We start from the raw sequence: 26,710 nt of genomic DNA, 5'->3' as shown, positions 1-26,710 counted from the left end.
ATATGCTCCTACAGAGATATGTTAAAAGACCACTCCACCCTGACTCCTGACTCCCCTCCCCAACAAAAAGGACCAAATAAAAAACCCCTCTATGTAAACAAAAGGGAGCTACCCATTTTCCAGGCTCCCTGTCTGTCTCTAGGGGCAGCTTTTCCTTTCTCTCTAATAAATCCTACTTTGTGTGCTGACTTTGTTGTCTCAGGAGTCAATTCTTTGGCCTGTGAAGGCAAAAACTCTTGACACTTGCCCGCTACAAAACAAATGTACTTAAAGCTACTAAAAGTAAAAATGGCTGATCTGCCAACCTTATGCCATGTGTATTTTACCACAATTAAATATTTTTAAAACAAGAGCATAAGTACACATTCAGCATAAATTTGAGCATGCCAAAATTATTCCTAGAAGAAAATCCCAAACTGACAATCCTGGTATGTCAGGTGACAAAGTGTAAGGGCTGAAGCAAGAAAATCTGTCATATGCCTCAAACTCTTGGCATTTTTTATCATATGCACTTGTCAACTTTTCAATTAAAAAAGGAGGGGCTTGCCAACAAGTCCCACATCCCTTTAAAGAGAAGCAGTCACCTCAAACCAGAGTTTGGGTTTTTTCTTGTGTCGGAGGGAGGTTGAACTCAGGGCGTCACACTTGCTAGGCAGGAGCTCTATCACTTGAGCCACTCTGCCAGCCAGTACCAGAGTTTATCATATTTATTTGTCAACTTTTGACATTTAGGGCTTAATTCTTTTATTTACATCACTGCAAGTGAACGTTTCTCAAAATTTATTTATTCATTGGTACTCAAACTTATAATCTTTGGCACAGAAAATGAACAAATCTATCAGTGGTATTGCTCCTGTTATTTTTTGCAACAAGAGTGATGAGTTTTGCAAATTCCTCTACACCTTGCCTCCAGGCTTGTGTCCAGTGATCAGAACTGGCTTTACTGAGGGCTGTTTTTGAAGCATGGTGTTTTGTTCTTACCTAAATTGGCCTCAGGGCTTGGTGCAGTTATTACTTCAGTTTAGCAAGGCAACTGGACATTGGGAGGTAAATAACTTTTCTGAGGCCTTGATGCTTTCGCATACAGTTTTGCACCAACTCTGCTGTGTATCTAAAGCTTGAATGTATAACGCCTATAGGCCCTATTGCCTCAGACAACTCTAAGGGCAGGGGCAGAGTGGAGCCTGTGGTGGGAAACCAACAGGACAGGTGGATCTCAGTCAAGACCTTTCTACCCAAGCTCCTTGCCTGCCTAGTTGCACATTCTAAGTCTGATGCTTTGTGAAATATGACTGACTGTGTGTTCCTGGGGCGTGCTCTCAACTAATGAGTAAGTAACCGCTAACCACCCATCTCCACATGAAGCCAAAATGCCCCTTCAAGGACTTACTAAATACTTCAGCAAATGCTATCAACTTAGCACGTTGGACAAAAGTCATCCAAGTGGAAGGATGGATTCATTAGCGCCTCCTTCCTGTGCCCAACGGGACATTCCAGATAGGGCCTCCTCTGGAGTATAAGGGCTGCACCCAGCCCCCCTACACATGGCTTGGGACCTATATGTGTGTGTGTGGTGGGGGGGAGGGACTTAACATCTTGAAGCAAAGATGGACATGCTCACTTCTCAGCCAGCCATTTCTCCCTTTCTGTCCCCATCCAGCCAATCCCCTAATGCCTTTACAGCTCTTAAAATAAAATTCCCAGTGCAGAAAGTTAAACTATCATGCATTTGTGACTGTCACAACTTATCATCAATGAGGGATTTTTTTAAATTATTATTGTCAGTGATGGATTTTTCTACATGATCATCCTCTTTTGTCTGAGGTCTTTTCTCTGAAAGAACCATACTGGAACTCTGACCTTTCTAAACAGATGCACAGATCTCTCCTCTGACATCCCAGGAACATAGGCACACTCCCCATGCCCATTGGCTCATGAACTACCAGCACTGTTGTCCCCCACTGTCTAAGGCAAGATCTTTCTTGTTCTTACTTCACAGATGCAGCCAACCTCATATTCATGGTTCTAGAAACCTCCACAACGTCAAAGCCGATGATGCTCAAGTCCCTCTTATAAAGTGGAGTCATGATGCACAGTTGTGATGCCTACATGCATCTTCCAGTAAACTTTTAGCACTATCTAGATGACTTGCAATACCTCCTACAAGGTGCATGCTATGAAAAGAGTTATTACTCTGTATTGTTTAGGGAATAAAGTCTGTACATGTTTGGTACCAGTGTAATCTTTATTTTTTTAATACTTTTGATCTACAGTTGGTTGAATTCACATATGCAGAGTCCACAGATATGAAACAGGGCAAATTTTGTGTGTCCTCATCAATTGTAAACATTTCCATTTCCTCCAAACACAACACTAAAATATAGATTAGAACAGTACATTTTAAATCAGTTTGCACATACACACATACCAGAGAGAGATCACTAATTCAGAGCAGCAAACTCATCGTTCATCTGATACCTGCACCTTGTTATTTTTGTCCTCTAGACTCATGGTTCTCAAAACATGGCTCCCATCAGCATGGATTGGAAGGCTTATGAAAACACACATCACTGGTAGGCACCCTAGAGATTGTGATTCAGTAGGTCTGAGGTTGGGGTCCAAATCTTGAATTTCAACCCGGTTCTCAGCAATGAATACAACACAAGCCCAGTGCGCACACTTTGAAGGCCATTGCCCAAAAGGAATGGCTATGAGCCCACCAAAATGGATGGCAATTCTGAACAGAGGAAATAAAGAAACCAGGAAAATCCAAGCCCATGTGCAACTGCAGAAAGAATGCTGTCTAGATATAAAAATTATAAAATAATAATGACATCAAGACATTGTGGTGAACTTTCCAAATCACCATAATTAGCTGGACATCTGGAAAGATGATCTTTGTGTGTCCACCAATTTTAACTCAATCTGAATCTTATGAAGGGTGAAGTTTCACATCTCTGTAAATAAAACATGCAAAATATTGGTTCCTTCTTCCAAGCCTCATGCCTTCCTTCTTGGGGTCCACATTGCTCCCCAGAGTTAACCCCTGTGTCTCATTCTGGCATCTCTACCCATTCCGACCTCAGAATGAATTCTTCTTTTACCCACACTAAAGTCCTGAATAAAATCAGATTTTATTCTATTTTATTCAGAATAAATAGGATTTTAGAATAAAATAAGACCAATTCATTCACGCATTTTTTAAATACTTAGTAAGCTGGAGGTATGGTTCAAGCGGTAGAGCTCCTGCCTCACAAACACAAAGCCCTGAGTTTAAATGAGTTCAAACCCCACTACTGCCAAAATAAAAAAAGCAAAATGGCTGATATTTTTCAGCTTGTGGGATTTAAAGTATATTGTTTTCTCTCCTAATTATTGATGTTTCAATGTCACAAATGTTTACGGAAAATCTTTTAAACTGACAGTGGCATGGAAAAGCTGCCTGCTATAGTTTTGGTCTAGAGTGTCCCCTAAAGACCCTTGTGCTAAAGGCTTGGTCCCCAGGATGGCATTGTTAGAAGGTGGTGAAAACTTTACATGGTGCGGCCTTGTGGGAGGAAGTTAGGTTACGGGGGATGTGCCCATGAAGGGGAAAATGGACTCAGCCCTTCCTCTCCCGCTTGTTGTGTCTCAGACCCCATGCACTGAGCAGCCGCACCACCACATGGTCTGCCATGATGTACTGTGTGCCACAGGCCCAAAACAACAGGACCAGACAACCGTGAACTAAAACCTCTGAAATCACGACCCAGTTATCTTCACATAGACAGAGCTGACTAACATGATGTCACATGTGGTTGTCCTGCTCACAAGTCCCCAAACACTGTGGGCAGCCCTGAACCTAGGGAATGTGTAACTGAGATATCTTTTCCTTTGTAAAGATGATCACTGTCCTGAGAAGGACCATCACAAGGGACAACTAATCAGGTCAGGCCATACACAGAGGGAGAGAGTGTCACCCTCAGAGGATTTCTACTCTGGGTCTGGCTCTAGGGACCCAGCGCATTCTTCCAATGACAGCCAGCAGACCTGATGGCCCCACAGCCTCCAGTGACTGAAGGCCTGAGGCCATGTCTCAGTATATGTTGTCCTCAGTGTCTGCAGGCTCTGCACCAGTGCATCCAACCAACTGTGGATGAAAAATATTAGACAAACATTTATGTCTACACTAAACATGTACAGACTTTTTCCTTGTCATTATTCCCTAAACAAGACAATAAAAAGTATTTACATAGCCTCTACATCTAGATTAGATACCTAATCATCTAGAGATATTTAAAGTATATGGGAAGGTGGGCACAGGCTCTATGCAAATACTACACTATGCATACACACAGTCATACATGGACTTGCACATGCATGGCCTTGGTACCTCATGGGTCCTGAAACGGATTCCCTGCGGATGCCAGGGGATGACTGCATGCACATCTAGACTGTGACCACACAGGTGAATTTTTCCATACATCCTTCCAGAGCAATGCTGGTTTTGAATTCGGTCTCCAGTCATGTTATGTCACGCTAGTGTCACAGCACCATACCCACAGCCCACAGCTCTCCTTGTCCCTTTACAGCATCATCACAAGTGTTGGAAATGAGGGACATATTTCAGGCAACATATTACGGCATAATTGTCCCAACATGGTGCTATTTAAATTGTATGTTTGCTATAACCAAAAAGAGGGGAATAGGTGAGCGTGGAGAGAAAGGAGACAAGGAAAAGCTGAAGGAAGCAATGTGAAAGAGTAATGGCATACTCGAGATCCCCAAACACAAATGCCATGCCACTGTGCCACTGCAGAGTTGGGAGTCAATATCCGTGCAGAAAGAACCTTGAAAATGGTGAGAAGGTTGGAAAGTATTCCTGCTCTTACTGTCTAGGGAATTAGGGAAAAGCAGAAACTGTTCAAGGGGCAGAGCAGAGATCACTCTCCAGGTTAATCACCTGCCAAGTTGATCGCTGACCGGGGAAACCCCAGGGGCCGTGCCCAGGCTGCACAGGACCCACGCCACTACTCTCTTGGACTCACTTTGACTTGCAAATCACCCTGCACAAACAGGGCCCACCACATAGCTGGAATCAGACAGTAGCGCACTTGGGACTCCTCCCTGAAACCTCCTCTTAAAACTAAAGAGTGTCCTCTAAGTCTCAGGTGACTCGAGATTTTATAGTGGTCACTTGAGGACCAAGTCTGTTTCTTAAGATTCCCAGGTGGCCCCGCAGCCCAAAGCCAGGACTGCATAAGGAGCTCCCTTCCCTCTCATCTCCTCCAAGGTCTCCAGTGGTTGGCAGGAAGCAGGCGGATGCAGGAGGCCCCACCAATGGGCAGGGCTTCAGTCAGCTCCACCTAATGGTGAGCAGAGCTGCACATCCTGGTACCCAGAGGACGCCATGTCTCTAGAGTCTAGAACCTAGTCCCAGCAAACAGGGAGAGCAGGGAGAGGCCATTCAATATTTGATTTTTTAACCTGTGAGGGCTTTGGTACATATGCAAAAAATACAAGTTCATCTATGCTGTGACAGTGTGGAATTCAAGAAAACAGAAAAAACCTTGAATGTAATCTCCCTTAGGATTGTAAAAAAAATAGCTTTGTTCCCCATAAACGTATCTTAAAATAATGTCATCTTCAGAAATGACAAATGTAACATATGCTCACCACAATCTCTGAAACAGGGCAAAGAGAATTTTAAAAATCTGAAAAGGTATCACACACCTTTTCCTCATTTATTTCCCATATCCTTACATACCTGCCCCTATGCTGGGAAGGAAATACAGACACATAGAGATGTTGAGTTGTTATGTTTTTAGAAAAATGGAAGATTGTGGAGAGTGGATTATGAGAAGCCTATGAGGACTTGACATGAGCACAGCTATGTCAAATAATCTGTAGTCTTGGATTTGGCACAGTCCTCAGCTACAGAAGGGGACAAGTGCAAAATGCAGCACAGCAGCTTTTCCTAAGGTGTTTACGTCCAGAGAGTAGCGACCGCAGGTTCCTCCTATTCCTGATAACTACAGTGTCACGCCCCCTGCAAGAATGGTTGCTCTACTTCTTTGTTTGCCACTGTATATAATAAACTCGCTGGAGGTGGTGGAGGCTGTTGTGTGTCTCTATCAGAGCACCCAGCCCTGCATAGGCGTCTGACCCCAGCTTGTTTGTCTTCTGTCTTTTGTCCTTTCTCAATCTCCCGTTGCTCCCAGTTAGGTTCTTAGGATAAGCTCGCATAGGCCACGAGAGAAGATAGATAAATAGATACATACATACATATACATGCATACATGCACGTACGATCTCTCTCTCTCTCTCATGTGTGCTTACTTAAAATATCATCAACTCTGGGTGTGGTGGCACACACCTGTAATCCCAGCTCTCAGGAGGATCGTGAGTTCAAGGCTAGCCTGAGCTACAAAGCATGACTCTGTCTCAGAAAATAAACAAACAAAAATCATGACCACCTCTCCTGAAGCTGATTGTCTTGAGTAGTTTCACAATATTCCATTGGATTGATGTTCGTATTAAACTCCTGTTGATGGGCTGTCAAATTGTCAGTTGTTCTCATGTATTTCTGCTGAACACAATGTGGACTCACAATGTGAATGCAGACTGATGAGCTCCACGAGTCCTCCAAAACAGCAGCAAACACAGTCGCAAAAACAGCCGTAGTGGGGCAGGGAGAAGAGTGAGGAGAAGAGACGATGCGGGCAGTGTAATTAATGTACAGTAGAAGCCTAATTGGAATTGTCACTATGAATCCCCCCATATAATGAATAAATCCTAATTAAGAAAATTTGTAATTAAAAAGTCATGGTCATCTCTCCTTACCTCTGGAAATTCACCCTGGCTCACAACAATCCAGGGATCCTTTATTTAAGTTCAACAGCTGAGCTTTGGCAAGGACAGAAAGCTGTGTGACATTTTAACTTGCCCTTTTCCCATCTCCTTCTCCCTAGCTCCTCAGTGCCTTGAAACCCAACAGCTGGCAGCCACAGTGAAATAGTAGCCTGCAGCCACTGAGGAAGAAAAAAGGATTGGAAGCTCTTCAAAGTCCTGTTCCCAGAGAACTGGCACATAGGACTCTCAGGTTAATCTCCTAAAAGATCCCCACAAGGCTTATCTTTATCTGACCTCTCTCAAATTAAGGTCCACAGTGTAAACAGCCACTTGAGGTGGTGAGGGGCGGGAAAAGCTAAAGAATGAGCAGCCTGTAGGAGGCTTCAACATCTCTATGTACCCTGCAGTCTCTAGAAGGCCACTTGCATGTAGAGCTGTGTGCAGGCCCAGGACTGTGACCGTGATAAGACAAAGACCGAAAGGTTCCTAAGTTCTCACCCCCATGTGACCTTGAGTGATGGCCAAGGCAGAACTGTCAGCAGCACTACTGAGTATTGAAGACTTGTTCCAACACACACACACAAAGTCCCCTGGCAAAGACTGAAAACATACTGGTTTCAGGCATTTAAGAAAATTGCTGCCCAATATTAGCTAAGCCCTGAGAAAACAGACCAGGGGTTCAGTGACCAGACATGAGAAAGAATGCAATCATGACAGAATTCATGCAGAAAAGGCACTAAACAAACAAATGGTAGAAAATCTACCCTGAATGGGACAGAAGAGAATTTGACTATAGAGTTATAACACTGTATTATTTTAAATGTCTGGTTTCCAAAAACAAATCAAGACATGCAAAGAAACAAGAAATAAACGCCCAGAGTCAAGGAAATGCAAATCAAAACCACATTAAGATTTCACCCACTACTGTTAGAATGACCACCATCAAGAACACAAACAACAACAAATGTCATCCAGAATTTGGGGGAAAAAGGAACCCTCATATACTATTGGTGGGAATGTAAATTAGTATAACCACTATGGAAAACAGTATGGAGACTCCTCAAAAAACTACAAATAGGACTGCCATATGATCCAGCAATACCACTCCTAGGGATATACCCAAAGGAATGTGAGTCGGGTTACAGTAAAGACACCTGCACACCCGTGTTTATTGCAGCATATTCATATTAGCCAAAATGCCCCACAACTGATGAATGGATTAAGGAAATCTGGCATTTATAGACAATAGAATTTTATTAAACCATAAAGAAGAATGAAATTTTTTCATTTGCAGGTAAATGGGTGGAATTGGAGAACATCATCTAATGTGAAGTTAGCTAGGCTCAGAAAGACAAAGGTCGCATTTATTTCTCTCATATGTGGAAGATAGATCCAATACAAATACAAGAATTTAAATATAAACATATACAGAACATTTTTCAAATGTGGGACTGTTAGAGGAGACTAAGGGAGGAAGAAAAGAATGAGAGAGAGTGGATAATAATGAAATACATCCCATCTGTGTAGGAACAAGACACAACAGAACACACCAAACACTGTTGAACAATACAGAGTGAGGGGAAAGGGGGAGGAAAAGTAGTGGAGAGAGTTAGACTGACTTAAGCACAATATATTTACAGGTAAAATACCAAGGCAAAACTCACACCGAACAATGAGCAGACATTTAAACAATGAAGGGCAGGGATGTAAAACAGGTCATGCTAAGGGGTGGGTAAATGAAGAGCCTAAAGGAAAGTGAATATGGTTAATAAACTTTCTATACATGTGTGAATATGGAACATGGAAACCTGTTGAAATTATTTTAAGAAGGGGAATGGGGTAGCAGGAAGAATAATGGGGGAGAGATGAACCAAATCAGGGTGAGTGTGTATATGTATATGGTGATGTCACAATGAAAGCTTCTGCATATTATCATAAACTAATAAAATGTTTAATTTTTCAATTTCATTTACTAAGAATTGTAATTAAAATAATGAACACTAACGCAGTATTGCTCTCAAACAAATGACTTGGGCAGAGTGGTATTCGATATCTTGGGGATTTGTGAATCAATCATTATCACACCTTCTGTTCACACACAACACTGCCCACCTCACCCCAGAACTCTTCAGCATTGGGCCTGCAGCAGTGTTCTCACCCATACTCACCTCTGGGTGATTTCCTCCACCCCTAAAGTTTTACATCCTCTTTATGCTACTGATTCACTTACCCATATCTCCATCTAAGACTTTTTCTCTTCAATATTTTTTTAAGCTTTATGGTAGATTACTCAAGAACTTCCATTGTTTCAGTTCTGGTTTCCCCACATTTTGCCTTCTTTATCAGTTCTTCTACTGTTTTCCTGATGGGAAAAAAGAAATTTGAGAATCGGTCTCCCACTAAGTTTGGAAAATCAACTCATTCCATCCATGCAGTCTTGGGAAAGAAACTAACTTCTGAAGCAGGATTGCTAGGATGAAAAAAAATTTTTTAATGGTTGACAGCTTTGAATACAAAAATGAAAAAGAAAGTTTTCATATGATGGGAAAAACAAAATGAGAGAAAGAAAAGACAAACTGGAAAAAAATTTGCATTATCAGCCTATAAAATTATACATCCTTAATAGAAAAAAATTACGATTTGGGTAAAGGAAAAAAACGAAATCTAAAGAAAGTATAGCCAAGAATGCCCAGGCATTAAACTTACTGGAAAAAGACTTTTTATATCATTCATTGCATAATTTCTACAGCATATACCAAAATAGAAAAATTAAATTTTATTCAGGAAAAATTACAGACAATACAACCAGTAATCATGAAATCAGCATTAAAGCATAGGATAGAAATACTATTATCTTGAATATATTTTTAAGTATGACTATTGTGATGACTGAATTTTGTATGTTAATTTGGCAAGACTATGTTACCTGATTGTTTGCTCAAACATGAGAGACAAAGGCTTTAAGTCAGCAATTGAAAATATGTCTAAAGAATGAAATGCAACTGTACCTTAAAAAGTGAAGGAAGCTCTCAAAATGATATCTTTCCAAATACAGAATATTAATAAAAAATATAGAAATTATATTAAGAAAAAGTAACAAATAACAATTCTGGAATAAAATAAGTACAAAACTGAAATGAAAATCCATTAGAGGACCTGAACAGCAGTTCTGAGCTGGCTCAAGAAGAAATCAGGACTTTGGAAGATAGATCAATAGACATTAGCCAGCCTGAGGAGCAGAAAGGAAAACAAATGAGGAAAAACGAACAGATCCTCAGAGGCCTGTATGATCCTGTCAAGCATATAAACATATGCATGATGAAAGTCAAAAATGAAAGATATAAAGGCAAAAGGCATCTTTGAAGAAATAATGATTATGAATAGCACCAAATTTGATAAAAAAGCAAGACCTAGGATGTTAAGATACATCATAAACTGTAAAGGACAAAGAGACCATCTTAAAAGTAGCAAGAAAGGAGCAACTTATTACATACTTGGGCTCCTCAGTACAATTAAGAGCTGACCATGGGGGCTATAACAATGGCATCACATTCCAAATGCTGAATGGGGGGTAGGGCAGCTGTCAGCTAAGAATTCTATATAAATGATATAAAAATATCATTCAAAAATGAAGGATAAATGAAGAAAAATCTGTTGATAGCAGATCTGCCCTACAGTAAATACTAGGGCTAAAATAAAAGGATATTGGAAAGTAGCTCAAAAACATAAAAAAGAGTGGGGCCAGAAGAATGGCTCAAGTGTCTTAACACCTGCCTAAGCAAGCCAAGAGGCCCTGAGTTCAACCCCCAGTACTACACACACTCCACACACACACTATAAAGAGGACAGGCAAAGGTCACTGCCTAGGTGAACATAAAAGAGAGTATAAATGTATGTGTTATTTGTAACTCTTTTTTTCCCTCAACCAGTAACTCAATCTATGCTGACAGGTATACAATGTGTAGAGATATAATTTTTAATGATGATAACAGGACAAGGCAGAGGGAATGCATGAAGTTACATAGCAGCAAAGTTTTTATATCCTACTGAAATTATTTGGTATTAATCTGAAAAACATTGTTATAAAAAATTTAGGGTGTTGATTATAATCCTCAGGGAAACAATTCTATCAAAAGTGCAGTTGAAGAAGGCTGGCAGAGTGGCTCAAGTGGTAGAATACCTGTCTAGTAAGTGTGAGGTCCTGAGTTCAAACCCCAGTATCACCAAACAAAATGTAGTTAAAGAAAAGACAGCAATTTAAGTGTCACAGTAGGAAATATCTAGTATGGGTTACTAGCAAAATGATAGAAATAAATCCTACCTTATGACTAGTTACATTAAGTGTGAATGGACAGAAGAGTCTAATAAAAAAGAGAGGTTGGCAGAATGTATCTTAAAAGCATAGGCCAAATATATGATGCTACAATAGACACCACTGGTGTTTCCAAATAGACATATTACCAAATAGAAATATTTGAAACACAAATAGATTATAAATAAATGTGTAGAACAAGACATAACAATATAATGAGAACTACTGTGGCTATACCAATATCAGACAAAATATAGTTTAAAACGAAAAATATCCCTAGAGAAAAGAGGACATCTTGTAATGGTAAAAGAATCAGTTCACTGAAAATATACGACAATTATAAACACACCCATCTACACAACTTATGTACCTAACAATAGAGTTCCCAAAATAATAAACCATAATGGTTAGAGACTTCAGTTGCCTACTTTTGATATTGGAAAGAATGGCCAGGCAGAAGGAAACAAAAGGATAAACAACTACATCTACAAGGTACCTACAAGAAATACCACTCAACAGTGACAGAACAAACATTTCTTCTTTAATACATGTAGCATTCTCCATGACAGATCATATGTTAATCTATACAAGAAATATCAATAAATTTAAAGGAACTTAAATCAGAAAAAGTATGTTTTTGGAATGAAATTAAAAAATCAATAAATGACTTCTGGGCATGGCAACACATACTTGTAATTCCAGCACTCATGGGGCTAAGCATTTGGATCGTGAGTTTGTGGCCAGTCTGGGCTACAAAGTGAGAGCCTGTCTCAAAAAAATCAATAACAGAAGGAAGTTTGGGTAATTTACAAGTATGTGGAAAATAAACAGCATTCTTAAATACCCAGTGACTCAATGAAGAAATCATAAGGAAAATCAGAAAATACTTTGAGATGAATGAACACAAAACCAAAATGTGTCAAAACTTATGGGATGCAGTAAAATAAGTGCTTAAAGGTTAATTTACAACTATAAGCATCTACATCAAAAAATAAAAAAATTCAAATCAATAATCTAACTCTTCATCTTAAGAAAGTAGAAGATAAACAAACTAAAAAGAAAACAGAAAGAGGAAATAATAAAGATTAAAGTAAAAATTAATGAAATAAATAATAGAAAAAGTAGACAAATCCAAAGAAATAAAAAGTTGTTCCTTTGAAAAGTTAGCGTAACAAACTTTTAGCTATAATGACCAAGAAAAAAGAGAAAAGTCTCAAATTAGTACAATTAGGAATGCAAAAGGGAACATTACTCCTGTACTCTTTCCTTATCCCATATAAAAACATTAACTCCAGCAGTTCATAAACCTAAATGTAAGAGCTAAGACCATTCAACTCTTAGAAGAAAACATAACCTCCATGACCTTGGTGAGGCAAAGCCTTCTTACATACAACCTCAGAAGCACAAGGAATAAAAAGATAAATTAGACTTGATCAAAAAGTAAGGGGTTAGGCAGAATGGTTCACTCCTGTAATCTCAGCTACTCAGGAGGCAGTGCTAGGAGGATCACAGTCTGAAGCTGGCTCAGGCAAAAGCTCAAAATCCTATCAGAAAAGCCAACTAAAAGCAAAAGGACGTGCAGCTCAAGTGGTAGAGTATGTGGCCCTGAGTTCACACTCCAGTACTACAAAAATAAAAAATAAAAAACTTTAGCTCTTTGAAGGACACTATCAAGAGCGTGAAAATATCTGTAAATATCTCTGGTAAAGGATTTCTGATCAGAATATATAATGCAGTCTTACCACTAAATAACAAATAACTTAAGTGAGCAAATTTTTCTATTCAAAGATTTGGACAGAAACTTTTCCCAATACATGATAAGTACAAAAAAGATGCTCGATGTTCTTTAGGAAGATGAAAATCAAGACCAAATTTACTCCTACTGAGACAGCTAGAATAAAAAGGACAACAACTGGGTTTGGGAGGGTGTGGAGGGATTAGAGCTACCATGCACTGCTGCTTGCATTGTAAAATGGTGCAGCCACTTTGAGAATAGTTTTCACAATTCCTTACAATAATAAAACACCAAGTTACCACATGACTGAGCAATTTCACTCCCAGGTACATGCCCAACAGAACTGAAAACTCAAAAACTTGCACATGAATGTTCATATCAATAAAGTTTATAATAGCCAAAAAGTAGAAGAACCTGAATGTCCATCAACTGATAAATAAGTTTTTGTTGTTTTGGTGGGCCTGGGGTTTGGACTCAAGGCTTCACTCTTGCAAAGCAAGCACTATATAGCTTGAGCCATTTCCAAAATAACCTGAACAAAAATGGACATGTCACCACATCCAGTCATTGGTTGAGTTGGGGGTCTCACACACCATTTTCCCAGGCTAGCCTCTAACCATGATCCTCCTGATCTCAGCCTCTGAAGTAGCCAGGATCACAGGCATGAGCCACGGGTGCCTGGTGATAATAGGTTTTTTTAATTCTATGAAGTGGAATTTTATTTGGTCAAAAAAAAAATGAAGTACTGACACGTTACAATATGCTTGAACCATATACATTATACTAATTGAAAGAACCAGATATAAAACACCCTGAATTATTTGATTCCCATTTTATGAGCAAATCCATAGAGACAGAACTTAGGTTAGTGGCTTCCAGAGGCTGGAAGGAGGGAAAGGAGCATGGCTGCTACTTGCACAGGGTTTGTTGCAGCTGCTGCTGAGATGATATTCAGTCTCTAGCTAGAGACAGATGATGGCTGCTCAACTTTGTGAATTTAAGAAAACTCATTGAAATGTACAATTTAAATGCCTGTGGTTTAAGATGTGGAATCTGAAACCTTATCAATGAACTTGTTATCTCTATTATATAAAAGTCTACAGTCTACCTTGCATGATTTTGCAATATCGTGCCCTGGTCATTTGGAAAATTTGATCCATGGTAGCATACAGATTTTTCTAAACTTAACATTTTGAAGCAGAAAATTTTATAAATAGCATTTATTAATAAAACCACTGATTTTTACTGAGAATTCCTTAAATTTTAAGAATATATCAAACTTAGATTCAAAAATTCTCAATAAAATATTGACAAAGTGAATTCAATAACATACCAAAAAATCATGATCAAGTTGGTGTCATTCCAGGGATACAAGGATGGTTTAACATATGCAAGTCAATAAATGTAACACAGCACATTAATAGAAGCAAATATAAAAACCACATAATTATCTCAATAGATGCACACAAAAAAAACTTTGACAAAATTCAACATCCTTTCTTGATAAAATCTCTGACGAAACTAAGAATAGAAGGAATGTACCTCGACATAACAAAGGCTATATATGACATCCTTATAGCCAAAATCATACTATACAGAGAAAAACTGAAACCATTTCCTCTAAAGTCAGGAATAAGACAAGTGTATCTACTCTCCACTCTAATTCAACACAGTTTTAGAATATGCCAGAGCAATAAGGTAAGAATAAGAAATAAAAGAAATTCAAGTAGGGAAGGAAGAAGTCAAATGATCCCTATTTGCAGATGACATGACCTTATACCTAAAAGACTCAAAAAACTCCACCAAAAAAACTCATAAACATCATAAAGACATTCAGCAAAGCAGCAGGATGCAAAATCAATTTACAAAAATCAGTAGTTTTTTCATCCATCAGCAACAAGAAGACTGAGAAAGAATTTAGGAAAATAATTCCATTTACAGTAGCATTAAAAAATACTTAGGAATGAACTTAACAAAGGAAGTAGAAGACTTATAATGAAAACTATAAACCATTGAGGAAAGAAACTGAAGAAGACATCATAAGATGGAAAGATCTACCATGCTCATGGATTGGCAGAATCAATGTGATGAAAATGACTATAACTACCAAAAGCAATCCCCATCAAAATTCTTGTGGCATTCCTCACAGAGGTTGAAAAATCAACCATAAAGTTCATATGGAAGCACAAAAGACCACAAATAGCCAAGGCAATCCTGAGCAAAAAGAGCAACATGAGAGGTATCACAATATCCAATTTCAAAATGTACTATAAAGCCATAGCAATAAAAACAGCATGATACTGGCACAAAAACAGATATGAAAACCAGTGGAACAAAATAGATGACCCAGAAATAAATCCATGCCTGATTTTTGACAAAGTCACCCAAAACACACAATGGAGAAAGGACAGCCTCTTCAACAAATGTTGCTGGGAAAACTGGATATCTGCATACAGAAGACTGAAACTAGATTCATGTCCTTTATCCTGTACAAGTATCAACTCAAAGTGGATTAAAGACCTTAATATAAAACCTGAAACTTTGAAGCTAGTGCAAGAAAGCACAGGGAATACATTGGAACATGTAGGCTTGGCAATAACTTCCTAAATAGAATTCCAAAGGCCCAGCAACTAAGAGAAAGGATTGACAAATGGGACTACATCAAACTAAAAAAGCTTCTGCACAGCAAAGGAAATGGTCGCTACACTGAAGAGTCAGCTAACAGAATAAGAGAAAATGTTTGCCAGCTGTACATCTGACAAGGAATTAATAACCAGAATTTATAGACAGCTCAAAAAACTAAACTCCCCAAAAAATCAATGGCCCAATGAAGAAATGGGCAAATGAACTGAACAGAGCTTTTTCAAAGGAAAAAGTACAAAGGGTCAAGGAAAACACATGAAGAAATGCTCAAAATCCCTGGCCATAAAGGAAACGCAAATCAAAATTACATTGAGGTTCCACCTCACTCCTGTTAGAATGGCTATCATCAAGAACACTAACAACAAATGCTGGCAAGAATTCCTACACTGTTGGTAGGAATGTAGATTAGTGCAACCACTATGGAAAACAGTGTGGAGGCTCCTCAGAAATCTAAAACTAGAACAGCCATATGATCCACCAATACTGAGGCAGGCTAGAAATTGGAAAAGTTTGGGGTCATGTAGGTTGGCCCAGTATGGCCCAGACCACCCACATCTGGCTGGGAACCACCCATACCCCTCCCCACTCATTCATTATTGGGCGGGAATCTCCTGGGTTTGTCTTCCCCATGGGTTAGTGTAGGTTTTAAAAGTACCTGAAAAAGAAAAGCATGCTCTCTCTGCTAGCAGACTCCACCTGCACCCCACCGTGCTCCCTTTTCCTAACTATTAATAAATCCTATTTATACCCACACATTCTGCTTGGATTCTTCCACACTGGAACACAAGAACCAAGGTCTTCTGAAAATACCATTTGCCATTAACACTAGGCAAAGCCAGCCAGGAGAAACGGTGAGACCCCAGACCCTGCACTGTAGAGGGTCACCCTCATTCTTTTCTCTATTTTTCCTTCTGCACTGCCAAGAGAATGGGCTGAACTCTCCCCTCAGGGAAAGTAGCTGGAAAATGCAGGGCCGGGACCCAGCATTCTCTGCTTCCTGCAGATCATGTTGCAGAGGCAGGTGACAATGTCTGTTTGCCCAATGCTCTCCCCCCACGCTTGGGGCTCACAGAGAACTAGTAGGCCAGGCTGCTTTAAAACTACATCTCCTTCTTCCTCCCTAACTCTTTACCCCCCCTCCATCTTTTCCTTTGCTAATAATAGTCTCTCTATAGGAGATTGTACTCCAAGGTCTCTAACCACCAAGTGGCTGTGGCCAAGGACAATTAGGAATGCCCAGGGCATTCGGCTGAGTCTGCGCTCCCCCTACTCTCTGCTCTTTTCTCTATCTTTTTTTTTTTTTCTTTCTGTCCCCTAACCAGCAGTTTTAGAGGGTGAATGAAGGTATTTACTGCTCAGTGCTACCACCCAGGCTGTGGGAGTGTGCGCCTCCACCTGGCTGCTCAGGCAGCAAGGGGAGAGGCACAAATGCATCACTCCTCAGCAGGCAGGCCAGAACTCTCAGGCAGGGGTGGAGGGGTGAATGGATTTTCCCCCTTCCCATCCCTCTCTCTTTTTCCACCAACCAACAGAGGGAAAGCCAACATATTCACCTGGTTGTATCTTTAAATACTGAGGGGTGATTTGATCTTACTAATCAAAAAATAATTATTATAATAAGATGATTAGTTCTTTTCATAGCCCATTTGAAATTAGTTACTATTCTTTACATCCTGCCAAAACCCTGAGGTATTTTTCTGATAACACTAAAAAAAGAAAAAAGAAAAAAAAAAACTAAATTTAAACTAAGTAAAAATTCTTTTAAATAGTTCTAATATTGATAGTGCCTTGTACATGTATCTAAATGTTATAAATCATTTACAAAGTTAAAAATGTGTACATGTAAACAGCTATAATTATTTTATCTAAGGTACATTCTATCTGATAAGGTCCTTGACATTTCTTCTCTTTATAACAAATGCTAAAAGTTCTACCATTTCAGCCTGACATCTGTCTGTCAGACAAACATTGGTTTGCCCAACATCTGTTCATTAGATAAACATTGGTGAATTGACTAGATAAGCATTATTTTATGTATATATATATAAAAATATATATATATATTTATATATATATACATAAAATATATGTACATATATATATTTATATATATATACATAAAAAATATATATATATTTATATATATATATATATATATACATATACCATCAAGCATCAGAATGGGGGCTATTTAAAATTACTAACATCACCTTCTCCTAACATTAAAAATGTAGGATTTTTAATTACCAGTACTGTATTTACAGTACTGATAACCATTAACTTGTTACTCTACCTAACCGAAAATTCAAGGTTTAAAATGTGATTAACCACGGTTACTTTAAGTTTTGTCATTACAATTCTTATCCTGCAGGAACAGTTACAGGCAATCCCATGAAAAATGACTCTGACAAGAGCTTATCTATCAACCAAGACAAACAATTAGATTTAATTAAGCCCAGCCTAAGTGCCATTTTCTTTAATAAATCTCTTTGTTGCTTAATTTGACCAAAACGGTCGCATTGGCATTGACTTCTGATCTGTTCAATGTGTTACTCCCCCTCCTCTGTGGTACAAAATCTGACTTTCTGAACTTTCCAGGAGAAGTCACTCCTGCTCTGAGGGACAAAACTGCCAAATTGGCAAAATCTTCAGAGATGACTGTTAAAAAAACAAACAAAAAACGGTTTAAGAGGATGCAACCCCTAAGCAGTTGGCATCCCCCAACTTCTTAAAAGAACAAGTAGCGCTCAGCCAACCGAGACTGTTCAAAAGAACTACACAAATGAGGGGACTTCTCCAGATCCAGATGGATTCAATTATGCCAAAACTCTAAAAGTAACCAAAGCTGAGAGATAAAAAACAAAAAAAAGGAAGGAGCTCTTACACATGTGCACTAATATTTAAGCCTTCTAGGCTTTTAGCAAATGCCAAACTCATGTCTTTGGCCAAGGCCTTCTGTTTAAGCAAAGGCAATTTAACATTTAGTGGTGTCTAACTTCTTCTTAAGGACGCTGTGAATCTTCTTTCTGTACAGAGCTGACTCATTGATGTTTACTCTCTAATTGGACTGACAGCTGCCCCCGGTACACCTGGCCCCTAATGTAATCAGCCCTTAACTGCACACTAAAATAACAGTCCAAAATAGAGACCATCTGAGAGCTAAAAATAGCTACAGATATAAACACCTGTAAGCAAAGTAGCCATAAACTCTCTGTCACTTTTCAAAATGAAGAGTTGGATCCTTTAGCCTTCCTGCTTCACCTGGCAGGGCCCCTTCTGATGCTTTTATCATGGTAAATGTTCAGGTCATGCCTTCTAAACCAGATTTATCTCTTCCAGGAAAAATGCCTTTAGATCCAAATCATGAGGCAACAGGCTATCGATCTTTACAGACAAATGAGATCTCCATGAGCAACCCAGATCTCCCTGAGGAACCTTGACTATGCTGGATAATAATTCAGACACCTTGTGTCCAAATGAGCCACAAGGGGAAGAAATAGGAAAGAAAATTTCCTTTTATATGTAGGGTCTGCTGCCCCTTGTCAGCTCAAAGCAGATACTGAAATGGACCTTCAACGACCCCCCCAAAAAGAATTTTTTATAGTATTGTCTCTCAGGAGGAATTTGAGGCAGGCTAGAAGGTAGAAAAGTTTGGGGCTCATGTAGGTTGCCTAGTATGGCCCAGACCACCTGCACCTGGCTGGGAACTGCCCATGTCCCTCCCCACTCATTCACTCTTGGGTGGGAATCTCCTGGGTCTGCCCTTTCCATGGGTTAATGTAGGTTTTAAAAGCACCCGAAAAAGAAAAGCATGCTCTCTCTGCTGGCACCCCACCATGCTCCTTTTGTATTTCTCTTTCCCTAACTTTTAATAAACCCCATGTGTACCCACACATTCTGCTTGGATTCTTCCATGCTGGAATACAAGAATCAAGGTCTTCTGAAAACACCATTTGCCGTTAACAATACCACTCCTAGGGAATGTGACTCATGATACAATAAATATGCTTGCACACCCATGTTTATTGCAGCATTATTCACAATAGCCAAGCTATGGAAACTGCCCAGATGCCCTACAACTGACGAATGAATTAAGAAAATGTGATATTTCCATATATAATCTATAGCTAGAGATAGGGACAGATATAGAGAAAGAGATACAGATACAGATATGGTGAGAAAGAGAACAAGATTGTGTCAGTGGGTATGCCTGAGGGGACTAAGGGAGGTAGGAGAAGGAAAGAAAATGTTAGAGAATGAAAGAATTGAAACAACCCATCTACATGTGAATGTAATATACTGCACTATAAGCTGTTGAATGGAGGTAAAATTGGTGTTTGGGATAGGATGATTCTGCTAACTCAGCTGCCAACTAAAAAATGGTACAGGGACGGGATTTGTTGGACACAGACCTGGAGTTGTATGTCCTGATGTGGGCTCCCTTCTTTTACATTGAGCATACCAAGGGTCCATACTTCATAAAACTGGCAATTTTCACTTCTTTAACAAGCTGGCCTTCCCCATGAGGTGCAGTGAGAGCAGCAGGCCAGACTCTCTGACTGGGTGTGTGGTGAGTCCACGGCCATGCCCACCAGAGCAGGTGTCAGCAGCTTCCAGAGCAAACCGTGAGGATCAGGAAGGGAATTCGCCAGGAGAATTCGTTAGCCCCACGTGTTTCACCCAACCAACCCTCCCTTAGAAGAAACTTCCTGCAAGGAGTGATAGGTTTGATGCCAGCTGAACACAAGCAAAGTTTAGCCTCCACTTATGAGCCTAAAATACAATTTTGCACACAAGTTTCTAATCAATCCCTGTAGTCACAGATAAAGCTTGATGCCAGGTCGCCTGTTGGACAGGGCAGGGCCACTTCTGGCTGACCTCTGTCAAGCCAGCATGCTGGCCTTGCCCTGTCTCCGCTGCTGTGTGCACTTAATCCCACCAGGCAATAGCCACACATCCTTAAGTATAACAAAATGTCATGAATTTCCTTCAGTCTTGGACTAAAATATTAGATTCTAATATAGTTCCAGTTTTAGATAAAATGATCAAATTCAGAAAAGTTTTTCAGAAAAAATAAAATTTTGAAACAAGATAAAAAGTGTTTTTACATTTTGTATTTCTGAATAGGTACAAGAAAACTGTTAGGACTTCAAAATAATAACATAGGAAGATTACAACAGGCCCAGGTGAGGCAGTGAGCAGACCCTAGGGAGAGAAGTGAGAATGAACTAAGTTAATCTTACAGAGTGCTATGTACACTCACCCTACTAACCTAGAATATTCCGGAGAGCATAAGAGTACACAAGCATATGTTCCATTAGCCATCAGTGCAATGGCTTCTCCACAGGCATACAGCTTCTGTAAAACTCTACTGTGCTCTCTTGTAAAGTGGAAATGTCATCTTGGTAGTATCATGAAAATATTTTCAACCTTACAGACTCCCTGAAAGGTTCACAGAGCTACATTGTGAACACCACCATCCTACAGGACTTTCTTCAGAAGCTTCAAGGATCCTGGAAAAAAAAAAAAAGAAAATCAACGCATAGGGAACTTGGCCTTGCCTTTGGGGCTTCTGTCCAGCCTGGGGAGTCTTGATTCTTTGAACAGGAAGTCTCATAAACACCAGCAGCTTCAGGCTTCCAAAGCAGAAAAGACATTCATGGCCAGCCGGCAGTTTTTCCCTCTGTTCCTGGGGGTGTGTTCTAACTTCACTGTCAACTTCTCACATGTGCACACCATTCTGGAGATGGGTCATAAACATTTAAACTATATTGGCTCAATAATGGGGACATTTGGCTCCAGACTGTGCTGAACTTTGCCCATTCCAGAAATAACCCATAAGACATTCCCAAGGCCCTGAGTGATGTAAACCACATTTATCCTTTTACCATGGACAAAATGTGACTGCAAAGCAAAACCTCAGCTTCCTTCCAGATAAAAGAGGATGCACAAGAGCTTTCATGACACAAAACCTGCCTTTCCCCTGGCCTGAAAACAATGTTCCATGGCTCACAACAGACTCTTCCAGTTGTAGAAATGATTTTGTTTAGTATCACTTCTAATGATACTAAATGTACCACTTCTATACTCTTGCCTTTTAAACATGGAGTTAGGGAACAAGATCCAGCGGATGGCGTCACTGCCAGGCTTCAGTTTGCATGTAATAATAACAGGTGTAGTGATAAAAGCAGGAACGATGTGTCTGTCTCATTTGTTGTAGGCAGAGAAGTTAAACATTCACATTAATTTGGCACATATTTTAAAAAATCCAATGTTATTTGGTCTTACAACAAGGTGACAGAGTGCTGACATCTGACCCAGCATCCTTGAGCAGTATTCCTCTTCTCCATTTCATTAGGTAACTTTCTATCTGGATGATGTTATGCTGCCATAACAAAGTAGCATAGACTGAGTGTGTAAACAATATTTATTTTCTCAGTTCTGGAGAATGAAGTCCAAGATCAAGGTGTGGACAGGGCTGGTTTCTCTTAAGGCCTCTCTCCTTGGCTTGCAGATCACATCTTCTCCCTGTGTCCTCTCATGGTCTCCCTCTGTGATCATCTGTGTCTCAATCCCTTCTTCTTGTAAGAACACCAGTCACACTGGATTAGGGATCACTCCAAAAGCCTCAATTTTTCTTCATTACCTTTTTAAAGACTCTATCTCCAAGTTTAGTCACATTCTGAGTTGTCAAAGGTTAGGACTTCCACATACAAATTAGGGGGCCCAATTCAGCCCACACACCAGCTGTTCTGCTGGCACACTGTGCTCCCTTACATTTCTCCAGCATGGCCCTGGAAGCAGACTTACCCACCCTGCTCACTAGGAACTCCCACACCTAAGAAGTCTTCCTGCCATGCAGCAATGGCTCAAAAAATACTTTTTTAAAATATGGAAGATCTGTAAATGTTTATTTGCAAACCATCAGCATCACAAAGATGAAAAGTAGTGAAACTTAAAAATCATAGTCTGAAATTATTCCATTCTACAATTTCATAACACATAATCATTTATTCCCCCAAATACCCCTAAAGTATTAGATCCAAAAGATTACTACATGAGAGTTTTTTTTTTTTTTTTTGCAATAATGGGGTTTGAACCCAGGGTATGCTAAGCAAGCACACCTACCACTTGAAATATGCCCCAGCTATTTTGTTTTTATTTTGTATTTAAGACAGTATCTCACTACCTTTTCCAGGGGCCGGCCCTGAATTTTCCATCTTGCTTCCCCCACTTCAGGAGTAGCTCACCACACCCAGCCTATAGTATACAATTCTTGAGCCTTAAATTTTTTTCTGAGTAATAACTCAAAATAATTCTATGAATTTATTTATTGTCTTTACCCTTATTTTAAAGATAAGAGAACTAAATAAACTTCTTAAATGCCCTTGTCAGAATGAGGCTTAGGACCACTTACCACATCTCTAATGAGAAAAGTTTATTTTAGACTATGCTGTGTATGACTAAATCTTCCACATTGATAAGTAAGTCTGCATGTGAGCACACACCCTCACTAACCCAGCACATGAAGATTAAAGGAAAATGCTTTTTTTGGCCAAAATTTCCCCACATATGCTGTCACACTATTCAATTTCTTATGCAAACGAGGTACTTTAAAGTATAAATGTTTGAAACAGGAAATCAAGCAAATATGGGTTGTTTGTTGTTTTTTGTTTTGTTTTGTTTTTCTGTCCTTCTCTCCCTCTCTCTAAATAGAAAAGCGGATGCTTCCCCAGACAGACAGGAAAGTCGGGACATTTGTATCCTCTGTTCCATGAACTCATAAACATCTGTATTTGCATCTGGTGTTATATGGCCTGAGTATCTAAACCAAAAGTCATCCCCACACTATATCTGGAAAATTATTCATCAAAAGGAAAAGTATTGCAAAACATAGTGCCTGTCAAAGGCCACAGAAAAATTATTTTTAAAACAGAGAATGAAAGAAAAAGAAAAACATTCTGAACTCCACAGCATTGGTCAGAAACTTCAGAATTCCAGAATTTGTCACTGCTGGTTTCAGTCCTAAACACCAGGGACCCCTGAGGGTCCTTCACTGAAGATAACAGAGAGAAACAGAAATAGTGATATTGTGTCGGCCTCAGTGGGTCACCCATTCACCCAGCCATCTACAAACAATCTCTCCTGCCATGTCTAGTGAAAAGCACAATTTTAGGAAATCCAAACAACCTGTGAACCCACTGACCTACAGATAACCTATTCAGCAACAATGACGCTTGAAAAGGGATTTTCTTTGGGAAAAAAAAAAAGTACAAGGGAAAAGAACCTTGCAAAAGGAAAAAGCTCCCCATTTCAGGAACTATGTTGATGGACTAACTCTTAGACACTTCGGACCCTGACTGGATAAGTCGGCTCTGGTTCTGAAGTCTTGTCAAGGTCATGTTCCTGCAGCACATAAGTGACTGTGAACACACATCCTCACTAACCACAGCACATGAAGATTAAAGGAAAATGCTTTTCTGGCCAAAATTTCCCCACATATGCTGTCACACTATTCAATTTCTTATGCAAATGAGCTCCTTTTAAAGTATAAATGTTTGAAACAGGAAATCTGGGTTGCTGTGGAGGCTCACGCTGTGAGCGCCAGATGCAGCATCACCATCTGTACACAGGTGAGCAGTGAATGAGTTCTCACCTGATACACACAGAGGGCATCCTCAAGACGGTTTGTTGAGGGCTGGACACTGTAGGAAAAAAAAAAACACCGTAGAGCCTGCGGGCCTTCCAGACTGAGCCAGCTCTGACAGAGAAGAGTAGTTCTTCTGTGCAGACTGGGAAATCCAGGCAAGAGGGGAAGGAATTCAAGTTTGTTGTGGTGTGGTCAAATTGTTCTAGTCCCTGGCAAATGACTACTCAGCTGGACTCCATTCAGAACAAAAGTACTTAAAAATCTTGTTTTCAGATTCAAGGTGTGGAAGTCTATGAAAACTTTGACTTTTTGCTTGAATGGTTTTTAATTTTATCTTTATCCTAGGGCAAGAAAAGCTTTCGGGAATTCAGTCCGTTTTCAGTAGGGTATGAAAGACAAAGTGAGATGGGTCCAACTACCAACTTGAAGAACTACTCCCCTTCCTCCAAATCAAAATGAGGACCTGTAGACTCTTAAGAGAGTTTGGAAGCAAGGATGAGGATGTAGAGAGGACAGAGAAGACCCTGAGCAGTCACTGGAACCAAATACAATAGAACGACGATGAAGTGGGTCCCTCCAGGCTATCCCTGGCATGGCGGAAGCCCAGTGTCCCTCCCTGCCCATACACTCCTCACCTCACCAGTTGTCCTGCTTTGAAAGAAAAGGTGAGGGAGATGTGACTCTGTCCAGGGCCAACTTGAGAACAGCCCTATCCACAAGGCCTGGCAGTGATTGAGAACTCCATGGCTCAAATGCCAGTCACCATCCCCTACTGGTGGCCAAGCAAGTCCTGATTTGGCCTTCTTCCCATCCACACCTCTTTAAACACATTGTCTCTCTCCTTAAAGGATGGACCCTTGGGCAAGGATTTTCATTTAAAAGGAAGATAAAAGACAGCTTTATAATCTTGGAATTGCCAACACAGACCTTCTGGGTAACATTTTAAATGAGAAACACTATCAAGTTGGACAGAAGAAAGGAGAGTGTCTGCTTAGTCCACAATAAACCAATGTTTATATTCTAAGCAGTTTATATGTAATTGTTGGACATTTTGCAACCAATGGTACATTCTGTGAAGAAGAACTTTAAAATGATTCCCTTAATTCCCCTTAAATTATAAAAATTAAGCCAGATGGCTCGTCAATGCCTCAGAGATGCCATAATGCTCACTTTCATAAACTCTGACCTACAGCTTCAACTGTTTTTATCCCTGTGCCAGAGACCCCCAGGGGTAGGAAGGCCAAAGTCAATGGTGGAAAATCTTAACCTTCAATGCTCTCTGTACCCTCATTACCATTTCTCCTACTGCTAGTGGTTTCCTCCGTTCACAGAGTTGTTTTGTTCTGTTTTGGTTTGGGTTTTGGTTTTGGTTTTTGGTGTTGGCATGGCACCCAGGACCTTGCATGTGCTAGGCATATGCTCTGCCACTGAGATACACCTGAGCCCGGACTTTCCTAGTTTCTCTGAAATCTTTTCAACTTTACCCAAAAAAAACAAAAAACAATAAAAGACTAAGAAGTAATACTTCTCACCACTTTCCAAGCCTTCCTCCTTCACTTGTTATATATTTTTCACTCAATCAAATAAAATTTCCAGGGCTTAGGATGTAGATCGGTAATTGCTTAGAATGTGCCAAGCCCTGGGTTCAATCCCCAAAGTCTGAATAAATAGCAAGACAGAAAGCAGGGGTCACCAGGCTTGGTCAAAGAAACCCAAGAAACTAACTCTTATTCTGTCACCTTCTGGGATTAGGACTACATGTCTTCTAAAAACCACTGTGCAGGCACAGCCACAATTGAAGACATGTATATGAGCCAGGCCTTGTGTAATCTGACTGCATCCCATCTAAAGGTCCTCCACGAGGCCAGACGAGAGGAAATTACTTGGACCATGAGAACACAGCCTCATGGAAGACAGGGAAAGAGAGGGAAGGTTTTATAATAAGGTTTATAATGGAACTTCTAGGTAGGGATGGGCTCCTTGCTCAGCCTCAGGGTGTGCTGCTAATAAAAGTAAACACTGGCTGGCCGCTGTTTTTAAGTACCATAGATCTATGATGTCAGAATTCATTATGCACACAGGGGCTATTTACTGCCTCATAAACTTGTAGACAAGGAAATTGTTAGTGAAAAAAATGGTTTCCAAAGCTTAAATGCAATCATTCACTTGGCAGTTACCCCCAAGGACCACCAAGTCCATCTCCCAGGATTTCTCCAGCCAAAAGCCAAGTCCTGTGTCCAGAGTAATAAATACTCCTGCCCGCATTCTATTCTGAAAACTTATGACACTTCTGAGCCAATGTTGGGTCAGGGTGAAGGGTGTTCTGTGTGTGTATCTCTGCGGTGAGAAAGAGGGAGGAGGAGGGAAAAGGGGAAGGAAAGAAAGGGCCCCCAGAGAATCTCCAGACCATTAGTTGTTATGGTATTGGGGATGAAATGGGTCCATCTCGAGGCCAACTCTTTAAAACTTGGGTTAGACTGACAACATTAGGAGCTACCATGAGCAAAACGCTGGTAAAGGCACAGCACACAAAACTGCA

General features: G+C 40.0%; 1 long non-coding RNA gene across 1 annotated transcript in view; it reads right to left on the bottom strand.

The window, feature by feature from the left end:
• The window catches only part of LOC141425709 (uncharacterized), a 283,495-nt gene extending 274,278 nt beyond the window's left edge, over positions 1-9,217 (bottom strand). The window contains exon 1 of the long non-coding RNA XR_012450789.1: positions 9,062-9,217. This is a non-coding gene — a long non-coding RNA (uncharacterized lncRNA). The remainder of the gene's footprint in view (positions 1-9,061) is intronic.
• Positions 9,218-26,710: the final 17,493 nt, after the last annotated feature.

This window comes from Castor canadensis, chromosome 8 (assembly GCF_047511655.1).
Source record: "Castor canadensis chromosome 8, mCasCan1.hap1v2, whole genome shotgun sequence".
In the NCBI taxonomy this organism is placed as follows: Eukaryota; Metazoa; Chordata; class Mammalia; order Rodentia; family Castoridae; genus Castor; species Castor canadensis.
The sequence above is the reverse complement of the archived record's forward strand: the minus strand, read 5'-3'. Positions and strand labels throughout refer to the sequence as shown.